A 15,204-nucleotide genomic window follows, 5' to 3' on the forward strand; every position below is an offset into this window, starting at 1 on the left:
TAATCAATTATAGAATTATAGAATTATAGCCAAAATTAAAAAAAAAACAAAAATTATATATATACACAACAACATGTAATGTAAAGTCGCTTATATAAACTGACTATATATAGTCCGGGATTCACCCGGACAGTTCGGAATCATGTGTCCAGGTTTCAAACTGCCTGAAACCCGGACACATTTTTCAGACTGGACTATGGCTTTGCAGCAGGGTTTCTGGCTGCAGTTGTCTAAGCCGAGAGTGTCTGTTACACTCTCTTTCACACTGCCCAAAACCAGCACTAACAATCCCCCCCACACACACACACAGATGGGAGAGGAGAGAGGGCTCTGTTCCTCTCCCTCCCGCCCCTACCCCTCTGTGTCTGCCCACACTCTTATCCCCAGCATTGTGCCTCAGAAAAGGAAAGTGGGGGGCTGGAAATTTGAAGTCCAGCAGCCACAGATACATCTGGATGAAAGGTGCCGACTGCCAAGAGGTGAGTGAGCTCAACATCCTTCTCCCTTTTGCCTCTAAGTGAGTACACTAAGGAAAATAAAGGTTCTCAGAGCACCCCTTACATCAGAGTTCCCCTTTACACCAGAAGCCTCAGTGTTCCCCCTTTAACATAAGGGATGCTCTGGGAACCCTGATTTGAGTCCCCAGAGATCTCCCTTACATCAGAGTCTGCAGAGTCCCCCCTTACAGTGTAGGAGAACTCTTGCGGATTCCGATGTAAAAGGGGAACTCTGTGGATTCTGATCTAAAAGGGCAACATGCTGTGCGCTGCTAAAGTGTTTGGGTTTGACTTGAAGAAAAGGTGGAAACCCTATTTATATATATACATATATATACATACACATACATATACATACATTATATATATTATATACACACATACATATATATATATATATATATATATATATATATATATACATATACATACACACACACACACACACACGCTGTATTGAAGGAATGTCAGTTATTTCCAGAAGAAGTTTAATATAATTTGACAAAGCACATGCTTGTCACTTATATAAACTGACAATATATATATGCATTATACCTTTATACCCAGCAGGTGGCACTGCAGTGTTATAATGTGTATTCTCTGTGGTAATGTAATAACAGGATATATTGTCTGTATCTAAATGTATGTATTTGTATTCTCCTTTTTCCTGTCCATGATAAAGATATCCTCCATGAAAGTAAAGTATTCTCTGCATACAAGCTTCCAAGCGCATGATTCAATAACCTGCTAATAGGTTATGGGTCCCAGGCACCCAGGCATTGAAGAGGATAACCCAGGGCACCTAGTGTACCCAGCAGTACCCAGAGGCCCTGGAAAGAATACTCAGTGAGTACAGTGAATCAGTGAATACTGTATACAGACTACTGAAAGATGGCAAGTGGTTCAGATGTGAAGTTTGCAATTGGAAAGCTGAACAATACCAATTATCAGCTGTGGAAGTTTAAACTGGAAGTGTTTCTCACCAAAGGATGACTCGTTGCAAGTTCTGAATACAGACAGATCCAAAACAGAGAGACGGAGGACTGGGATAGGAAGGATAGGCAGGAAAAAGCAATTATAGGCTTTCTAGTGGAAGATGACCAGCTTATCCACATAAGAACAGAGAAAACATGCAAAGGTATGTGACTTCATTACAGAAACTGCATGAGCGGTCAAGTCTAAACAGCAAGTTATATCTGCTAAGAAAGCTTTTTAAGATGAGACTAGAAGAGGGCCAGCAAATGTGTGTCCAAAGCTATGCTAGAGATCATAGAGCAGCTGCATGCCATCGGAGAGGACATCAAAGATAACCATATTGTTGCTCTGCAGCCTTCCAGAGATATATACTGCTCTTATTAATGCTTTAGAAACCAGACCCGAGAAAGACCTGACACTAGAATATGTTAAAAGGAAATTAACTACTTAAGGACCTGAAGATTCCCCCCCTTAATGACCAGTCCATTTTTTGCGATACGGCACTGTGTCGCTCAATTGCGAAGTCGTGCGACAACGTACCCAAACAAAATTGACATCCTTTTTTTCCTCACAAATAAAGCTTTCTTTTGGTGGTATTTGATCACCTCTGAGGTTTTTATTTTTTGCGCTATAAACAAAAAAAGAGCGACAATTTTGAAAAAAAAACACAATTTTTTTTTACTTTTTGCTAGAATAAGTATCCCCCCAAAAATGTCAAAAAACACATTTCTTCATCAGTTTAGGCTAATATGTATTCTTCTACATACCTTTGGTAAAAAATTGCAATAAGCGTATATTGATTGGTTTGCGCAAAAGTTATAGCGCCTACAAAATAGAGGATAGATTTTTGGCAATTTTATTATTATTTTTTTACTAGTAATGGCGGCGATCAGTGATTTTTAAGGGACTGCGACATTGCGATCGAACAGCTAACTGACATTTTTGAAACATTTTTGTGAACTAGTGACATTATTATAGTAATCAGTGCTAAAAATTATGCACTGTTATTGTACTAATGACACTGGCAGAGAAGGGGTTAACACTAGGGGCGATCAAGGGGTTAAATGTGTTCCCTCAGTGTGTTTACTAACTGTATGGGGGATTGTGTGACTGGGGAAATAGACAGGATCTGTGCAATCTCCCCTGTCAGAACGGAGATTTGCCTAGTTTACACAGGCAAATCCCCGTTCTGTCACTGCGGGGAACGACTGCGTGTGGCCGGGGGACATCGAGTCCGCCCCACCCGCTGATGGGCCCCTTCCGCTGGCCAGTGGGCACTTGTGCCCACAAATCACTGTGCACGAGCCGACGTACAATGACGGCGATTTGCGGGAACCAGCCACATTGCCGCAGTACAACTGCGGCGGCTGGTTCTTAAGTGGTTAATCAATGAATATGACAGAAGGAAAGAAAATTACACACCATGATGACAAAGCTCTTATGTACAAAGGCACAAAGCACAACAAAGAAAGCAGAGCAGCAAAAGATAGAGCTATTCACAAAAGAAAGAGTCAAAGCAATAAAAGGAAACCGAAGACACATCATGGAGTGGCACCTTTAAAGTGAGACAGAGCAGAAAGCCACATGGCTGGTGCAAAGACTCAGGTTCGAGAAAGCCACATGACTAGCGATGAGACCTTTTTCACAAACATTGCAAAAGACAAAGTTTTCTCTAGCAAACAGCAAAAGCATCACTGCAGAAGGTAAAGGCCAGGGTTTCCTGAACTGTATTACACCACAGACTACCCTAAAGAGCCATTAAAAGTACTCCATTCAAAATGTGACATTGTTCAAAGCCTAGCATAGGGCACATCAGAGTGTTTGGATGTAAAGCATATGCCTATATTCCAAGTGACACTTATGGAGCTCCCTCCCAATCGCAAAACTATAGGAAGTAAGTGGATTTTTAAAATAAAGTCAGACGCAGAAGGGAATAGCCACAAATACAAAGCCAGACTAGTTGCCAATGGTTACTCCCAGAAATTTGGTGAAGATTACGATGAAACATTCGCTCCCGTCGTAAAACACTTCACCATCAGAGCACTTCTCAGAATTGCAGCCGGGAAGGGTATGCAAGTCAAACACCTAGACGTTAAAACTGCTTTCCTATATGGAGACATTTGGGAAGATCTCTACATGGAGTAACCACCAGGGTTTGAGCAAGGAGAAAACCTTGTGTGTAAACTTCAGAAGAGCATCTACGTTCTTAAACAATCTCAAGAAGTAAAGCAGACCCCTGTCTCTACTCCAAGAATCAACGAGACAGGTGGATATACATCCTTATCTAGGTTGATGACATTATAACATGTTTTGAACAAGAATGGGATTATAATCAGTTAGTTCACAAGCTGAAATAAAATTTTGAAATCAAAGAGCTTGGGAACATTAGCTACTATCTGAGAATTCAAATAGAGTGAGAAGATGGAAGTTATCTTCTCAACCAATTTCAGAAAATCCCTGAAATCTTGGAACAATTCCATATGCAAGATGCAAAGCAAGTGAAAACTCCTATGGAACCATGCTATCAAAAGAGCAATGAAGCAGAAAACTTGGTACCCAACAATGACATGTATCACAGAGCAATCGATAAGCTGCTATATGTTGCCTCTGACAAAACCAGACATAGCCGCAGCAGTGGGCACACTATGCAGGAAAGTCTCAGCTCCCTGTCAGCGTGACTGGAATGCAGTGAAAAGAGTGATGCAATACCTCAAATGAAACATTTCAGATGAAGTTACGGTTACCAGCAACATCCAGTCCAAAACTAGTCAGATATGTGGATGCTGATTGGGCCAGGGACTGCACAGACCGCAAATCCACAACTGGATTCATCTTCCAGTATGGGGAAGGAACTATAAGTTGGTTTAGTCAAAAGCAAGCAACTATCGCTCCATCTTCAACCTTCCCAAACCATCGCTCTATCTTCAACTGAAGCAGAGTACATTGCAGCAGCATATGCTTGTCAAGAAGCGATATGGATTCGTCAACATTTTGTGGACATTGGGATAGACATGTCAAAACCAATTCCCACTTTTGAAGACAACCAGGGATGTGTAAAGCTTACGCAATCAGAAAGGGTTAATCCTAGGACCAAACACTGATGTCAAGTATCACCTACTGAGGGATAATCAAGAGCAAGGTGTTATGGACATTCAATACTGCCCATCAGAGGAGATGACTGCTGATGTACTCACCAAACCTGTATTGAAGGAATGTCAGTTATTTCCAGAAGAAGTTTAATATAAATTTGACAAAGCACATGCTTGTCACTTATATAAAATGACAATATATATATGCATTATACCTTTATACCCAGCAGGTGGTACTGCAGTGTTATAATGTGTATTCTCTGTGGTAATGTAATAACAGGATATATTGTCTGTATCCAAGTGTATGTACTTCCTCCTTGTTCCTGTTCATGATAAAGATATCCTCCATGAAAGTAAAGTATTCTCTGCATACAACAAGCTTCCAAGCACAGGATTCAATAACCTGCTAATATCTGCCACCATCACGTGTCATTTGCAAAGAGTATACTAGAGTATAAGATTCAATTCAAAATTCAGTCACTGAGTTCCAAATCCTTCCCAAACTCTTTGCTCGGCCCCATGCACCCAGGGCTTAAAAAAAAAAAAAAAAAAATTGCAACTTTTACATGCATTTTACATGCATTCGGTATTTTTTTTTTCCAGATTGTAACAGAACTTCTAGGTTAGCCTATTAAAAGAGGAGTGTTTACAGGCTGGGGGAAAAAAAAAACATAAAAAATGCATTCAGGAGAGGAGCTAAAGAGTAAAAAAAAATGCTGAAAGTGCAAACACTATGCCACGGTGAGGGATCAGGTTCAGAGGCAAGTAGCTATAACAGTAGAGAGGCTTCCACCGACCAGCTGGATAAGTACAGAAGCAGGTCATCCTGCAGATGACACAGGATCATCTGAGGTGTGGAGTCTAAGCACTAACCGGTGTTCACCAGAGCTACTGATGGTGGAGATGCGTTTCACCTATAGTTATAGTACCAGGTCACGGTCCTATGAATTGCCCCACCAGGAGGGGGGCAAGCTGGGTTCTAGTAGCAGATATAGCAGGTAGGTATCAAGCAGAAGCGTGGTCAGTAAACAAGCCAAAGATTAGTAATGTGTGGTAGCAGGTTGGGATCAAGCAGAAACATAGTCGAGGAGCAAGCCAAAGGTCGGTTATGAGAGGTAGCGAAAATATTGATGGCAGCAGAAGTGGCTAGAGAGAGCACAATAATATGGCAAACAGGAAGTGCAAAGGTATGGCTAAAACAGGAAGTTCATGGGAGGGGCAAAGAGATCAACATTAAAGAGAAAAATGATCAGGGCAAGATCATTCAAGGATTTGTCCAGTTAAATGTTCAGCATCACTGGTGGTTTAGCAAGCAGAGACACCACCAGACACAGCAGAGGTTGCGGATTCAGACCTGGGTTCTGACACACTAGGCGCATTTCAGCATTAATGCATTCCAATGGTCAGAATATATTAATATTTTGGCCAATAGAATCCATTGACTCTCAAACCCTTGACACACCTAAATGTGCCTAACCGCATGTGCAGTATTTGGCTTTAAGTGTTTTTTTTAAGCAGTTTTTCTCCTGCCAAGAGTGCTGGTGTTCAGAGGGGCTAAACAGACATCCTGCAAACAAAACATAAAATGCCCGTGTATACTTGTCTTTAGGTATGATCCCATTATATTGGAGGATGGCCCACGAAATGGAAACATTTGTGGGCCCAAGGTACAGTTAATCTACCGCTGCTGACCTGGTGTTTAAGTAGGTTATTTCTCCATCTTGCCAAGACATACAGAGTAAAAAGGGAAGGGGTGAGGTCTGCATCAGACTAACAGCTGATAGTGAATAGTGGCCAACCTAGCACAAACCCTGGCCCATTTTCTTCTTTCAACAAGTTCTCAGTCCTGTTTGATGTATTACAGAAACAGAATCCATGTAAAGAAATTGCCAGCATTGTGTAGGCTGGGATGTGAGAATCAACTTTTGAATGCAATAATGATATTCCGATAAAAGAATATTTTGGGCCTTTCATATAAATTAAAACTTTACTGTCCTATAACAGTGCTATGTTTTTACGTATGTGCCTCAAATGTTGTACCTTGGATTTTATAACATGCTTAATCATTGTAGATTTTTAATACGACAGTCACTAGTTATAAATATCATGCCAAAAGGCCAGCTGGACCATTTAAGGAGGACATGTCAAAAGGTGAAATGCCCTTCTCTGAGCACCTTCTATTAGACCTTATGGGTGAAATGCTAGCAGTACTACTAAAAAATAGAATACAGTGGGGGTTATTTATTAATTAGCCCCATTCTGTTATGCCTTTAGGTGAGTCTTTACACCCAGCCTGATCAAGTGACTACTGTGAGTGACTGTCAATCCCAACAGCTCCTGATCATTATTGGAGACCGGGAACTGTCTATGACAGCTAGGTCACTGTCCTAAGAACTTGGTCACATATGTGCAGCGAGTGGACATTTGCTGCCACACATATGCATTACGTAGGTGGCAAGAAATTAATATATTTGTAGTGCTTTTCTCCTCAAAGCACTTATTAAATCAGTGTTAGGGCAGATAGGAGGTGTGGCAATAATCCTGGATGCACTCAGTAGAACACGACAGGGCCAATTAATCTACCGGCATGTCTTTGGAATGTGGAAGGAAATCAGAGTACCCAGAGGAAAGCCACACAAGCACAAAGGGAACATGCAAACTCCATGCAGGTAGAGTCCTGCCGGGAATTAAACAGAGGGCAGTAGTGCTGTAAGGCAGAAGTGCTAATCACTACACCACTGTGCTGCCCTTACTGCAAAAAAAAAAAAAAAAGCTCAGTCACGTTTTTGCAGTATGCAAAACATTCACAGTAAATTATCCTCCTACTTTTAGCGAGTAGCGCTCCACTACCAATTCTGCCATTATATGCATCAATTCTGCAACACATTTGTGGTTGTCAGACTGTTATTGCAAATTTTTCACAAGTATTCTAAACTAGCGGCAGAATTAAGATGCTGATTCATTGCTAAATTAAGAATGGATGTGGACTACTTCTTAAACATGTGTAGAGGGCTGAATTTAGAGCAAATTGCAACAGTAGTCACATCTCTAACAACACTGTGTCAAATTTGTCTGCCATACTTTTGCATATTCAGACAAACTAGAGGGTACAGAGGATCGTGACATATTTATTACATTGACACTGAAATTATGATAAATATGTCACTTCTCAAAGACAGATAAGCAAAATGCAGCACACAACTGTGAATTTATTGATAAATGTGGCCTCATTAAATTGAAACTCATGTCACTGATATTATAAAATATATATTTCCTGAATTTCAAGCAAGGCATTTTTTATTAACATGTAAGGGTGGTGTATTATAGTATGTTACATTTTAAACTCAATATCAAATGACACTTAAGCCAGCCATAAATTGTTTGAATCTCGGCCAGTTCAGAATGGTAATGGGCAGGCTAATTGTATCCAAGTCAAGTGACCGATTGACTTGGGAACAACCAATATGTTGGATTTTTCATGCAAGTATTGCCAGCGGCTATAGCTATAGTGTTATCCTGGCAGGGAAGGCTCCCCGCGTCAACCCACCCTCTGTACACCAAAAGAGAGTTGGTTTAAAGCAGTGTTTATCAACAGGGGTCGGCCAGCATGCAGAGTATCACTGTAATAAAAGCTCTCTCATAGTGTGATCCTCATGGCCGGCCCCTCCTTTCCTCTCGTCCACCCCAGTTGATGTCATATACAAGCACCTGGGGTGGACAGGAGCAAAGGAGGTGCCGGCCGGAAGGATCGCGCTTTGAGAGAGCTCTTATTACAGTTGATTCCCGCACTACTCTGCATTTGAAAAAACTCCTGTACCCTCATGTGTTCTGGATTCCCTATGTGACATGTACCCTGATGTGTTCTGGATTCCCTATGTGACATGTACCCTGATGTGTTCTGGATTCCCTATGTGACATGTACCCTGATGTGTTCTGGATTCCCTATGTGACATGTACCCTGATGTGTTCTGGATTCCCTATGTGACATGTACCCTGATGTGTTCTGGATTCCCTATGTGACATGTACCCTGATGTGTTCTGGATTCCCTATGTGACATGTACCCTGATGTGTTCTGGATTCCCTAAGTGACATGTACCCTGATGTGTTCTGGATTCCCTATGTGACATGTACCCTGATGTGTTCTGGATTCCCTGTGTGACATGTCTCCCTGATGTGTTCTGGATTCTCTATGTGACATGTACCCTGATGTGTTCTGGATTCCCTATGTGACATGTACCCTGATGTGTGCTGAATTCCCTATGTGACATGTACCCTGATGTGACCTGTGGCATGTCCCAGAAGATTGCACGGAGGGAGAGGGGAGAGGTGATCTTCCTTCTGGCTCCGCGGAGCCCCATGAGGAAGTGAGAGCTGGATGCCCCTAAAAAGAGGGTATCACCCCCCCCCCCCAAAAAAAAAAAAATGACATGCCAAATGTGGCATGTCAGGGGGTCACCTTCACTTAAAGCGGAAATTCCGTTTTTGGGTGGAACTCCGCTTTAACATTAGAAAAGTGGCTCAGCAGCTTTAATAAATTCCCCCTATGCGTTTGCTGACCCTAGGTGCCAATCTCCAAATTTTTGTATTGAATGCAATTACAAGAACAAGATAATAAAAATGTGAGTCGTATAAACAAATCATTTTTTAAAACTTTGGATAGCTTGGGGAAGAGGTAGAACCCATATCAGGTTTCTACTGCTGTTTGTGTTCCCTTCTAGAAAGAGTCACTCTCTTTATTTGTCCTATTGATTACTGTGAGCAGAAGAAACTTTAGATTTTTTCCCTGAACATGAATAGAGGGGAAATCCTCCAGTGGGGACACAGTGATTACTGTCTAAGGCTACATTGTCATGAGCATTTTGCCTTAGTCCTAGTACGAATGGCAGCAGCAGGAATCTGCTGATTCCTGCTACTGTTTATGAGACCTGTGATCGTCTGGCTGTAGCCAATGAGCCTGCACATTTTTAATGACAGGTTGCTGGCAGCCATAGCTACTTGTGGCTGTTTTCCGGTGATTGCTGCTAGACGCACACAAATGCTCCGAATGAGAGAAATCAAATGGATTCCTCTATCCACACTTAGCAGCATGGATAGAGGAATCTCTGCCGTCGGCTATTGCTTTCAAACAGATATAACACCTGTGGTTGCTGGAATACCCGGACTGACAGCATGTGATAGAATGTAGCCACCGTCCACCTGACATTGTTACACCCAGTGCATTTGATTTTTCATTCTAAGGCCCCATACACACCATTAGGTTTTCTGCAGATTTTTGTCTTCAGATTTACCAAAACCATATAATATATGAGGTCCAACCTTAAGAGTTTTAATTTGTATGCAGTCTGGCATGCCCTTGTACTACATGGTTTTAATAAATCTGAAGACAAAAATCTGCAGAAAATCTAATAGTGTGTATGGGGCATAAGTATGTTGAGCAGGGTGGTGCTGACGGGGTCATTAACGGCTTGAATTTCAAATGATTCAGCAAGAATAAGATGTAATCTGAACCATTCATGGCCAGCTAAAGAGGGGTATCTCTCACATTGGAGGTATTTCCTTCCACCCTCTGTTGTGTGTACAGAAGGTGAGGCGGAGATTCCTCCAAAAGGGAAAAAGGGACACAGACAGCATTCACTTAAACCATTCTCAATCCAAAAAAAAAAGGAAAATTGTCTTAACTGCAACATTTGCTGAAAATACACTATGCTCCCCCTTTAGGGGCTCGTTCACATGCTGGACAGCCTTCCCCAGAACAATACAATGCAAAAAGCTGTGTTCCCTACACTGCCAGTTCACACCACTGTGTTGCAATGGTGTACCCCGAAAAGAAATACGGCATGCAGTACTCTTTTCAGTGCAGCGGGTTTGGACGCAAACTACTATGTGCATAAAACCCTAATGAAATGTCACTTTGACTTTTAAATAAAGTTGGTAAAAAAAAAAGGTAAAACAGTGCTGGGAATGGCATACTGGCACTGTTCATGCCAGTTCACACCAGCAGCCATGCGAAAGGAGTGATTGGTGTGAACAAGTCCTTATGCCATGTACACACGACTGGTTTTGCCGTCGGAATAAACTCCGAAGGTTTCTCTGACGGAATTCCACTTAAGCCCTCTTGCATACACACAGTCACACCAAAGTCCGGCCGTCCAGAACACGGTGACGTACAACACGTACAACGGGACTAGAAAAAGGAAGTGCAATAGCCAGTAGCCAATAGCTTCCATCTCGTTGGTTTCCCAATAGGAATTGGTTCCGTCGGAAATATTTAGAACATGTTCTATTTCCAGGTCCGTCAGAATTTTCGAAAGAAAAGTCCAATGAGGCATACACACGACGATGAAAAGCTTCCGTCGGACTTTTTTCTGTCGGACATTCCGCGGCTTTACGTGTACGCGGCTTTAGATGTAAAGTATTGTAGAAATTACATATTTTTAGAATAACACAGAAATCTCCCAGGTTTCAGCCCCTCACTTGTATTTATGACCAGCTTCCTATAGTCAGCTCAAAAGAGGAGCATACAACCGAACAATGTACAGTTATGTGTCAGGGGCTCCACATTGTCTAATGAGGCTCCGGAATTACAGTATGCTTCATGTCACAAACTCACCACAAATGTACCACAGGTTTTTGTTAGGTCATTGGTGACAGATTATTTTCTTATGTTGTATCTAAAACAAAATGGTTATTTTAAGTCAAAAAGCACATTTCTATCACTCTTGCTACCCTCCTAATAAAGACAAAATGATTATAAGTACACTGTGGGGTTGATTTTCTAAAGGCAAATCCACTTTCCACTACAAGTGCACTTGGAAGTGCAGTCGCTGTAGATCTGAGGAGAAGATCTGAAATGAGGGGAAGTTCTGCTGATTTCTATCATTTAATCATGCACAAACAAAAATGATGTTTTTTTTTTTTGTTTTTTTTAATTTTCCTTGCATGCCCCCCTCAGATCTACAGCGACTGCCCTTCCACGTGCACTTGTAGTGCAAAGTGGATTTGCCTTTAGTAAATAAACCCCGACGTTATACAAAGCATGCTCACAAATACCTACAACAAGCACTGTGCAGTCATCACATGGCTCCATCTATTTCTTGTACCACAGCTGTGCTTGTGACAGATTTCTCTGCTCTTCAGTGTACTAATTAATTCTTATCATTACCTTCCCCAGGAATGCCATTGCTACACTAAATAACCCTCGGTGACAACATATGACTTACAGTTGACAAGCAGAGACCATAACACAGACTATGGACACTTGGGGCTTCCAGCCTCTCCAGGCCCAGCTCTTCCCACCTGCATTCCTCTATCACCCCTTCATGGAGACCATGATGTACCTGAGTGCTCGGCAGACCCTCGTCTGACTGAACCACTCTGTGAAAACGCTCACTTGCTGCGAACAGAGCTATTTTTAGGGTGGGATTTGCTGACTCTGACCTTGTCAGTGGGGTGGAGCAGGCTGCATACACAGGGGTCAAGGCTTTTAATGTGCTGGTGACACCAAACTGTAAGGGACCAGTGAAAATTCCAGCACTGACTGCACAGCGTTCGAAGTGTTAAGGCGTCTGTTACCGGCTCATCAGTATTACAGAGGATTACATGTGCTCTCTTCCACAGAACGTACAAGAGAGTGTATATATGCACAGCCAACCTATGGAAATCAATGAAAAGTAGCAGAGTTGTCAGTCACCACTAAGTAGGACTTCATCCAGCTCACTATCCCAGGCATGTCAAACCAATGTTTTAGTAGTCACCAGTAGCCCTCTCACTCCTTTTTCTATGGTCTTCAGTAGTTTAAGATTTAGGAAAAAGAAAAACGTGCCCCCAGATTGATACACGACACGTCCTTATGTCATTTTGCACATAAATAATTTACAAAATTTCCATCAATTTTCCATTCATTGCCATTCAAAATAGGGTTGGCTCAGGACACAGAGAGTGCGACCAGAGCCCACCCAGGTGTGTTGCAACAGTGAATGAATATGATCCTCCTCTCGGCCAATCGGGAAGCAAGTCTGATACCTGTCACCCGATTGGCTGAAAGGACAGGCGACCCTATTGGACACCTAGGGGGAGGGGAGGAGATGCACGGCAGAAGCGAGGAAGAGAAGAGCCGCTGGCCGATGCCTGGATGCCCAGTCCCCGCCGATGCCTGGATGCCTGATCACTGTCTAAAATGGGGTAAGTGCCAGTGGACCAACTGGTAGACAGCGGGGGTTTTAGTTGCCGCGGGGGGGGGGGTTCAGTTGTTTGCCGCCCCGCCAAACAAAAAACCACCAGCCGCCACTGCACAGATATTACTGATCACCGTCACCATCACAGGAGCAAGCTTTCGAAGGCTGAGCTCAGAGCTACTGCATCAGAGAAAAGAGCATGTGAGGAGGTTTGAATGAGAAAAAGAGCTCACTCATGTGATGGTGAAGGTAAACACTAATGCCGCGTACACACAGTCCGACTTTCCGATGGCAAATGTGGGATCAGAGCTTGTTGTCAGAAATTCTGACCGTGTGTAGGCTCCATCGGACAGTTTCCATCGGAATTTCCCTCGCACAAAATTCGAGATCTATTTCTCAAATTTTCTGACAAAAAAATCCGTTCGCGTAAATTCCGATTGTGTGTAGACAATTCCAACGCACAAAGTGCCACGCATGCTCAGAGTCATACAGAAGAGCAGCACTGGCTATTGAACTTCATTTTTCTTGGCTCGTCGTACATGTTGTACGTCACTGCCTTCTTGACGTTCGGAATTTCCAACCAACTTTGTGTGACCGTGTGTATGCAAAACAAGTTTGAGCCAACATCCGTCGGAAAAAAAAACATGAGATTGTTGTCGGAATGTCTGATGCGGCATAATGGATGGGCCTCGCTTAGCAACATCCTAGCCATGTCCTGGAAGTTTTCAGGTGTACATGAGCCCTAGAGAAAGATCAGGTCCACTCCCCTCCCAGCCACGACTGGGCTGTGTGGCAGAGCTGGCTAAATTACAGGACTGGATTGACAGAAATGCAGATCTTTTTGGAAGGAAAATAGCTCTTGTATACAGTATGTATTTCATCTTTGTATTTAGCTGTTTTCTTCCTTTAAAGTTTACATCTACTTTAATACCATGTTTTTCTTTCCCTTTCATTCCACCAACAACATGGCAACATCATAATGTATTTGCAGTTAAAAGACTTAAATAGTTTGACATGGGCTCCAACCTCATCAATCAAATGAGATTCAAGGATAATCACAGAATTAATCCAATGGTCGTAACTTCGATGCTTCAGTCTCTCATTCTCACTAGAAGTCATACAAAGGGTAGGTACTATTGGTAACATTATGGGGACAAATGCAGAATTAAAAAATAAATAAATATCCCATTGTGTTGAAAATGACATTATTTCTTATTATAAAAAAAAACATTCCTGATCCCTGCTTGTTAACTTTTTAAATATAGTCCCAAGGACATCACATGTAATAATCACCAGATACAATGTAACCCTACACCTTCCATTGTGTAATCTATATGCTGCTTCCTAAATATCTGTGCTAAATATACCCAGTACTTGTGTATATACTGTTATGCAACATACACATGTACATATCTGTCTTTAGTTTGTGTCAGCAAGAGGCTCACTTCAAGTATAGACGTAGAGTTAAAGTGTTACTAAACCCAGGACCCTGCATTCACTATATCTGGTCTCCCACAGTACACAGAAAATGGAAATGCAATTATTTTAGTAAATATAAACTGCTAAATACCTTTTCTCATCAGAAGTATATAGCAGTCTTGTGATTTCTATCGGTGTCTGGTTAATGCTTGTAGGAGGAGTTTTCATTCTCATTTGACTGTCTTAAGAGGCTGCATTACCCCTGACCCTCTGGACCATCTGGACAGTGCCGATTGGCCCTGTGGTGATCACATGCACCCTGCCAAGAAAAATAAAAACTCTCTAGCAATACACACCAAACTGAGCAAGTGCAGAGTGCCCATGGTTGTCACATATGGTGACCCATCACATTTGGCTACGGAAGTGACGATCTGCTGAGAAATTTGGCACTGCGGATGCGTAACTTGCCGATATGCGTTCCAAAAGTTTTTACGACAATACGGAGCAGTGAAACCGTGAGATAATGTCACAGAAGTGACGTTACAGACAAGCTCTTCTTCTGTATAATTTCATTAATATATATTCAAATATTCATTGTAAGACACCACTTTGCAACAGGGCCCCTCGCGGGCTCACTTCGCTCGCCACGCTTTGGGCACAAAGCTCGGCATAATTGTATTCTAACTCTTTGTCCACTTGGATGGTGGGGCTTGAACCTGGACTTAGGGGTGGAGCCACATAATAACTGCGCAAGCACAGTTCAACGTCAGTTCCGTCACACTGTAGTGTGCTGTTTTGTCATAAAAGTGTTGGAACGCATATGGCGGCGTCGCGCATGCGCACTCCAGCGGGTAGCCAAATGTGATGGGTCGCCATATGTGACGCTACACCCCCAAGGCTCTCTACTATCAGGAGATGGATTAGGGACAAAAAAAGAAGGGGAGGTTCAGAGAAGACATGATCAAACAGCCTTTTTACACATTGTGGAGGATTAACCCCTTAGGTTCCACAGTAAGTATAACAAGCATGCTTCACATACATACATATAT

The 15,204-nt window shown here is 42.3% G+C and overlaps 1 protein-coding gene across 3 annotated transcripts in view; it reads right to left on the minus strand.

The window, feature by feature from the left end:
* Window positions 1-12,065, minus strand: part of DUSP29 (dual specificity phosphatase 29) — an 87,990-nt gene extending 75,925 nt beyond the window's left edge. Inside the window, exon 1 of one of the 3 annotated variants that reach the window (XM_073596774.1) lies at window positions 11,900-12,065. The gene's annotated coding sequence lies outside the window, so the exon portion shown is untranslated. The other 2 variants (XM_073596773.1, XM_073596775.1) reach the window with 2 other exon arrangements.
* Window positions 12,066-15,204: the final 3,139 nt, after the last annotated feature.

This window comes from Aquarana catesbeiana, linkage group LG08 (genome assembly GCF_042186555.1).
Source record: "Aquarana catesbeiana isolate 2022-GZ linkage group LG08, ASM4218655v1, whole genome shotgun sequence".
NCBI lineage: Eukaryota > Metazoa > Chordata > Amphibia > Anura > Ranidae > Aquarana > Aquarana catesbeiana.